Genomic DNA, 8,598 nt, shown 5'->3' with positions numbered 1-8,598 from the left:
CATACAGTATTGAATAGAGATTATTCTACCTCTATGAAATGATATTTTGATTAAAACATGGCTTTTTTAGGGGGCATACTTCCTTTCAAACCAGCACATCTACCATAATAGCCCTCACTCCATGAGTCAGAGAACCAATGTGGGAATTCTGCCAGTTGCTGAGTATATCGATTCCAATTACTCACTGGACCCACTGTGAGGTGGACCTGAGCTAAAACTCCATCAATCATCTGATGTCCATATGCCCCTTCTCTGACTAGTGGACCAGAATGATGTTTTGGGTCTCCTGGAATTAGTGTCACTTCTGAGCCAGTCTCTAATAATCCCCAAAATAGTTGTTCATTTCCTTTTCCCCAGTGCACAGTCACCTTTGTAAAAAGCCATAGGTCTCCTTGGGGAAAACTGGGAAGAAGGTTAACAGTGTAAATTTTTGGCAGTGTAAAAGGGTCCTTCCCCAAAGATACCTGGCCCTCCCCTCATTCAAGGGACTCTGGGTCTGTAAATTGTCTCAAGTTTGGGAATTGGTTAAGGGCCTGTGACTCTCTGTTTTTGTAATACAAGTTAGACCTTTGTTCACTTGACGTAGAATTCTTCTGCTTAAAAAGCTCAAACAAGAATTTAGTAGACTGCCCACCTATCTTACTTCTAGATACCCCATAATCTACTAACCAATGCCACAAGTCCCTGCAAATCAGATTATTTTGACTGCTGCTTTGAATCTCCTGTCCATTATGGTGGACACGCCCAGCTTTTCCATGGTGCTTAGCTGTTGCCACTGGCTTCTGCCAACACAGGACCCAATCATCCCCATTGTGTTTAAAGATTCCAGCTCAGTGACAGGAGTTCCCGCAGTACTATCTGACCTACAGAGAAGGGCAACTACAGAGCTCATCAGGGATGATGAAGCTAGTCTTATGAATTTATTTCTCAAGGTTCGGATGAAAGATGTGTCCTCTGGACACTTCTGGGGTATGTGAGCAGGTCTTCCAATGTAAATCCACTCTAACATTCTCATCTCTGTAAGTCTCTAGATCCCATCATCTACATTATACCAGGGCAGTTCTGGCATTTCTACCTCAAGTAATGTTAGTCACCTTTGGATCCATGTTTCTGCCAACCATCCAAACAACCTGTTAATGCCCTTTCTAACACCTTGAGCTACAAAATTTAATGCAGAATCTCTGCGTAGTGGGCCCATATCAATAAATTCACGCTGATCCAACTATGTATTCCTTCTACCATTATCCGACACCCTTAATATCCATTCCTACAAATATTGCCCTGATCTCTGCCTATATAGATTGGAAAACTCATGCAGATATTTTGGAGTATAGCATCACTCCTTATGGGTCACACTTTGTACCTTACCTTTCAAGGCCTGTTGGGACTTTAGTCTAGGTATAGGTCTTGAAGAAAAGAGGGGTGGTGGGGGTGGGTCATGAAAAGAAATAGAAGTGTCTTTTAAGCCATTTACCTCAGGACATTCCATTGCAGTTTCTTGTGAAACAGGATTAGTTGCTACAGACAAAGGAGTGAAGACTGATTCCCCTGGGAAGGTAGTTATAGGGTTAGCAGGCATTGAAGGGTTAATCTTGTTAGGTGGAGGTTGGATGGCAGTCTCCTCTGGGTAGACTGGAGGCCATTAAGCTGTTCCTTCAAGGCAGGCTGGATGTCAGAAAGTGCTTTCCTCAGGGCAGTCCTTTACATTCTATCTAGCAAAGTCTCAGCAGATTCCAGGGATCCCATCTCCTCACTGCCATCATTATCAAGCCATATATCTCCATCCCACCTTTCAGGATCCCATTCTTTTCCAATAAAAGCCCTTACTTTAAAAGAAGACACCTTGCAAGGTTGAGATTTTCATTTACATTGTAAATTTGCTACTTGGACAATGAGGCTTTGTTTCTGGTTTTCAGAGATCTCAAGTCTGCATCCACTGAAAATAAGATTTTCTTTCAGGGCACACATGGAAACTTTTACATCATTCATACAGTGCTTAATGTGCAAATTTGAAGGCGCAATTCATTCCTTTCCCTCATGACTGTATCCAGCATACCTAACAACAACCAGCCAACATCATTGTACCTCTTAATTCCACTTCCATAAAGGTGTCAAGAACATTCTCACCCAGAGCCTTGCCTCATATAAGCATACAATTAACAGAATCTAATGGTGAAATTTCGAGTATCTTTTTTGCCAACTCACCCCATGGACTGGCAGTGCCATCTTGATTTTTGGAAACAGAGTCATTAGTGCCTCTAGTCAGAGTAGAAAACCAATAATAAAAACCCATTTTTAAGATTCTGTTTCTCAAGAAATGCTCCTGATACCAAGCTATATTAGTCAGGATTCTCTAAAGAAACAGAACCAACAGGAGAGATCTGCAAATATGAGATTTATGAAGGTGTCCCACACAATAGTGGGAATGGAAGAGTCAAAAATTTGTAGGACAGGCTGTGAAGCTGGTGATGAAGGTCTAGATAAACTTCACAGGAGAGGCTCACTGGCTAAAGAAGCAGTGAAAAAGTCTGTCTTCTCCTTTAAAAGCCATCAACTGATTGGATTATCTTGTTGTGGGAGGCATGCCTCAGTGGATTGCAGATGTAATCAGTCACAGATGCAATCAGCTGACTAGTGATTTAATACACCAGCTTTCTGGTTTATTAGCCAGTCATGAAATATACTTGCAGCAATGGTCAGGTCAGTGTTTGCCTGACCAGACAACTGGGCATAATCACTTGGCCAAGTTGACACCAAAACCTAACCATCACAAATGCCAAACAAGAACTCAGCCCTTCATGTGAGTTTTTAATATACTTCTTAGAAGATAAGTGGGGCATGAGGAAGGGTAATTTGTAGAAATCCAATTCAATGACTTTCTCTCTCTCCTTTTCCCTCTCTCTCTCATTCATCCTGTTCTCTTTCAGGAACAAAGCAAATTCTGCACCTGGGTTTCCATATAGCATCTTAACAAAGTTGATACTTGAGCATGCCCTAGAGGTCTTGTCCTTCAAACCAGCACCTCATCCTTGTTTTTCCTCCAGCAAATACTGTACTCTCCCCAAGACAAACTCTGTGAGTGAAAAAAATTCATCTACCCTATTAGAGAGTAAGTAAAACCTTGCTTTGTTCTGGGAAAGGTTTTGTTTTATAACTCTTTAACAAATATGTCAAGTAGTAATGGTAACAGCAAAATAAAATGTCTTTTAAGAAAGTCATTTCAGTTTTATACTTTTGGTGGATTAAGAATTATTATAAATTGGGTAGTTATAAAGTGAGTCATTTAAAGAGGCATTCTAGAAATTCTCTTGCCTGAGTCTTTAATTCTTCTATGATAAGGATGACACTTAATGATTCTTTCAATGATAAAATGAGCAAAGAAAATACAAACGATGAACTAAAGGCAAACATTCCAGTTTGTTAAAACTATACCTACTTGAGCTCATACTAATGCTGATAAGAGACTGTTCGTTCAATGTAAACACTGCAACTATATTGGTTATGTCAGACTTGAAGTTGGTCAAAGTTCAAAGGACCTCAATTGCACCTATTCAAAAACTGAAGATAATAAGTTTACACAATCAAAGCAGGAAGCCAAATGCTGTGGGTCAGTAGATAACCAGTCAGTAATGGCTTTAGGAGTCCTATATAGCAGGAGTCCAAGTCAGCTTTCTAGGGACAGCTCTTGAAACTTCATTAACACAGTACTTTATATAAAACACCAGTTGTCTATGTCAATGACTGTGGGTGAAGATGAAAATTGAGTGGATGCTAAAGCCCATCCTCTTCCTTTGATGCTACTCCTGGTCCTGGGGCGTGAAATAGTCTAGAATCTTTCTGGCTTGATGATTTCAAACTTGAAGTCACCCCAGAATTGATTCAGTCCCACAAGTTCATCAGAATATACAAACTGAATATTATTATTAAGCTCGGACACCCTTGAAAAGGGATCGCACCCTGTGCCAATTTTTGCCTCAACCAAAGACTAGCACAGGCCTTATGTGTTAAAGAAAGCGGCAAGAAATTAGGATAGAGTGGGGCTAGGAGTTACCATCAGTTCCATGGCTGAAGGGAGATGTTCATCTGTGTATTATGGAAAATAGAAATACAAAAGGCAGCTGTATATAGGGTGCCCATCTGTGTAATATCTATGACGTTCTATTGTCCTGTGCTTACTTCCTGGTTTCGGGATAACACGGTGAATTGTGAGATCATTTGCTGATACCTGCTGATTCTGCCATTAACCTCCTCACTCTGAGATATGCCCTCAAGTCTCCTGAAACACACATACACACTCACTCACTCACCGACACATCCAAACTGAACTTGCTCCTGCCCCTCTATTACTAGAAATAGAGGAATCTTGGCAAACTTATCCCGCCTTTCATCTGTAGAATTCTCCCCTACTTCACAGTTTTTTGGCCAGTAGCTGCAACTTTCCAGTACACTTGGATGAAGGAGAGTAGGTCATTTGTTCATTTTCCTATTTTTCTTCTGCCTCTGGTAACACTTCTATCTTCCTGCAGCTTTCTGTTGACGCTCCTCCTTCTGGTGCACAGTGGTACTGCAAGCAAATATCAAGCTACTAATAATCAACAGAAAACTTATATATGCCAAAAAACAGCATAAGCAAAATTAAAAGATGAACCATAATCCAGGCAGAAGCAGTTAATTGTTCTTAATACATAATAAAGACTATCAAACAGGAAAAAGAGCAACAAACCAAATGAAAAATTGGCAAGGATTTGCGTAATTCATAAAGGAACACAAATAACTAACAAATATAGAAAAATGCTCAGTTAAATATTAGATTAAAAATCAACTTCATTTTATGATCGTATCTTTTAAGTAAAAGAAAAAATATTTAAATTGTGTACAGAGAGAGAGAAGACTAGAGATTATATATCTGTACTATATTATCTATAAATCTTTATCTATATAACAAAATGTTATAAATTCACAACTTCCCTAATAAAGAAAAAAATATTTAAAAAGTTAAAAAAATGTTAACTGTGACTAATTTGGGGTAGTGGGAAAAGGTAAGTAGGTTGGCTGGTTGGTTGGTTGATTTAATATTTCTGTTGGATACCTTTTATGAATATTTCTGTTGGATACCTTTTATGAGCTTAAGCATTGGAGACACACAGGGCAAGAAGACATACATACTCAAATTAAGAAACTTTCTCAAAGCTGCTCTTTTTGTATTTGGCAAGACCAGAACTTTAACTCACATCTCTAACTTCGAAGCAGGGGAGATAGTTGAAAAAAGAAACAAGTTAAGAATTAGCACAAAAGGGAAAGGAATAAAATATTAAAGGAGATGAAATGAACATTTTGGGTGTGTGGCAAGTATACATTTATTGACCCTTTTATTGATGTATTTATTTTTTGTTTAATATAATTGTTTAACAGTAGTGGAAAGAATTGAGCAAGAATTCAGTCTTGGTTCAGTTATAGAAGCTGGAGAAGAGCCACAGGCAGCAGTACCAGAGGTGAAGTCCAGAGAAAAACCGAATTTTTCTTTTCTGAGATCCTTTAAGCACATATATTTTTTAAAATTCTTTTTAATTCTTGTTGTGGTAATAATACTTATATATATATATATATAATAAATTTTATATACCATAAAATTTCCCATTGTAACCACTTTGTACAATTCAGTGATTTTAATTACATTCACAATATTATACTACCATCACCACCATCTGTTACCAAAACTTTCTCATCATACCAAATAGAAATTCTGTATCTAATAAGCGGTAACTTCCCACCCCCAACTCCCTACCCCTAGTAACCTGTAACCTACTTTCTTTCTTTGTGTATTTTATTATAGGTATTTCATATAACGGAAATTATACAATATTTGTCCTTTTATGTGTGGCTTATTTCACTCAACATGATGTCTTCAAGATTCATCCATGTTGTAGCATATATCACAGCTACATTCTTTTTTATGGCTAAATAATACTTCATTTTGGTTTGTCCATTCATCTGATGATGGACAGTTGAGTTGCTTCCACCTTTTGGACATTGCTGCTATGAACATGGGTGTACAGGTATGTTTTCAATTCTTGTGGATATATACTTAGAAGTGGAATTACTGGATCATATGGTAATTCTATGAAGAGCTTTCTGAGGAACCACCAATCTGTTTTCTATATTGGCTGCACAATTTACATTCCCACCAACAATTAATGAAGTCCTCACGAGCACTTATTCTTTCTTTTTTTTAAAATAATAGCCATCCTAGTGGGTGTAAGGTAGTTATCTTATTGTGGTTTTGATTTATATTTCCTAATGGCTAATCTTTTCATGTGCTATTGGCTGTTTGCATCTCTTCTTACGTGAAATGTCAAGTCCTTTGCCCTTTTTTAAATTGGGTTGTCTTTTTGTTGTTAAGTTGGAGTTCTTTATATATTCTAGATATTAAACCCTTATCACCTATATGATTTCCAAATATTTTTTCCCATTCTGTAGATTGTCTTTTCATTTTCTTGATAATGTCATTTGATGCTTAAATGTTTTTAATTTTCATGAGGTCCAATATATCTTCTTTTAAGAAGAGCCCAGGCAAAGGTGTCATTGTATAGCACAGTTTCATATACACTGATGCATTTGTTGTCATAATTATTTTACAGTTTCTCGAAGATTGGTTTCATTAGTGCAGCAGATTTCATTTTACAAAGATGGCTGCAACAGCATCTCCCATTCTACATGCTCTTCAAGAACTATGCTATAGGAGGTGAAATCTGCGGCCCCTCCTCCTGGGTGGGTGTTTGTGATTGCCTTGACCAATAGAGTCCCATGGAAGTCACTCTCTGTCATGTACTTTTGCTTTGTTCTCTCGGAACTTTCAGTCTTAGAACCTAGACACGACTCCGTGAGAAAGCTCAAGACGTCTTGGAGAGGAACTATATTCCCAGCCAACTGCAAACTCCAAACTCTCAGCCATATGAATGAGCTGTCTTGAATGTGGTTCCTCTAGCCCCTGTGGAGCTGTTCCATTTAACTCTGAATGAAGCAGAGACAAGCCAGCCTTGCTGAGACCTGTCCAACTTGTAGAGTCCAAAGCAACCAAAATAAATAATGAGACTTCTGGCCGCAGGGCAATGGCGGCGGGGAGGGGCAGGCGGGTGGCCGGGAGTCGGCGAGCCGCGCTGCTGGTAAGGTTGATGGCGCAGCGTCAGAGGGAGCGAGCCGGTGCTGCCCAGGTCTCCGGCCGCGAGGGTGTGCCCGCAGACTGCCAGGTCCCACTCCCCTCCTGACCCAGGGTCCTGCGGCTGGAGAGGGTCGTTGCCCTCGGCTGCGCGGACGCCGGCGGAGTGGGGCTCCTCCTGGTGGCCGTGCGGTTTGCGAGGCTTCCGCCTCTGTCGCTTCACGAAACAAATTTTAAAGGGATTGGATGGATATTATGAGAAATAGAAGCGTGAGACCGGCGGTACACAGAAGAGGAGAGCTCTGCATCGCATTCAGAGAGCTGTGATTCAGAGCCAGGAACTGGGCGATGAAAAGAGTCAGATTGTGAGTCAGGGGTAGATCTAGTTGAGAACCATATCAGACAAGAGGACAGTGGTGTAGAACTTTTTGAGGCACATCAAGAGATCAATGACACTACTGGCAACAGTGGCAAAACCAGCCAAGATAAGTCGAAGAATGAGACAATCACTAAGGCAGAAAAGCCCAATAATAAAAGAACGCAACAATGAGAATCGAGAGAATGCATCTAATAATCTTGATCACGATGACATCGCCTCAGGAACTGCGAAGGAGAAGAAAGCAAAAACGCCAAAGAAAAAGAAACGCTCAAACGCCAAAGCAGAGAGGGAAGCGTCCCCTGCAGACTTTCCATCGCCCCGAGTGAATCAAAGTAGTGTCGGTGCAATCAGGTCTCCTATAGAGAAAGGATAGACTGTGACAGTGATGAGTGCCCCATTGAGTAGTTTATTTCTCCTGCCTGGGACTAAATCATAAACCAAAGGGCAAGAGGTACTGTCCCAAATGTAGAGGAGAAAATGAAAAACAATGGACAAAGCACTGGAGAAATCCAAAAAGGAGAGAGCATACAACAGGTAGTTTGTGGACATTCATTTACTAGTCAGGAAAATAGAACAAACCAGTGTATTTATTACAGCATTGCCACCTTTGTTGAGATGTAAGGATTATAAAATGTATATTTTTAAAGAATGTCAGAAAAGGAGCCATTCCTTTTACAGAAATGGCAGTGGGTTCCCCCCCTTTTGTTTTCATTGGTACACACATGTAACAAAAAAGTGACCTATGGATCAACATTTCAGAAACTGCAAATACAGGTTTGGATTAACCAGTCAACTGAGTCTTAACTGATTTTTCTTTTCTTTTTTTTTTTGATTGGAAGCAACCAAATGCATTAAAACGCAGATAGAAAAAGATTCCATTTGATATTTTAATAAAAATACTGTTATCACTTCATGAACACATTTTTTTTTTATTAGCCATGTTGCTAAAAATAAAACCTATAGCAAATTTGTTTCTTGCTACCATGATGTATATCCATATGATATTTCAGTACCAAAAGTTTGAAGTTAGAAGATTATTTTTTAAAAGGAAAAATGGTTAAAT

At 39.4% G+C, this 8,598-nt stretch overlaps 1 pseudogene; it reads left to right on the top strand.

Annotated features, from left to right (window-relative positions):
* Positions 1 to 7,109: 7,109 nt before the first annotated feature.
* Positions 7,110 to 8,073, top strand: LOC143649103 (inhibitor of growth protein 1 pseudogene; annotated as a pseudogene).
* The last annotated feature ends 525 nt before the right edge of the window (positions 8,074 to 8,598 follow it).

The sequence above is a fragment of the Tamandua tetradactyla genome, chromosome 11 (assembly GCF_023851605.1).
Source record: "Tamandua tetradactyla isolate mTamTet1 chromosome 11, mTamTet1.pri, whole genome shotgun sequence".
In the NCBI taxonomy this organism is placed as follows: domain Eukaryota; kingdom Metazoa; phylum Chordata; class Mammalia; order Pilosa; family Myrmecophagidae; genus Tamandua; species Tamandua tetradactyla.
This window is presented reverse-complemented; position numbering and strand designations above follow the sequence as displayed.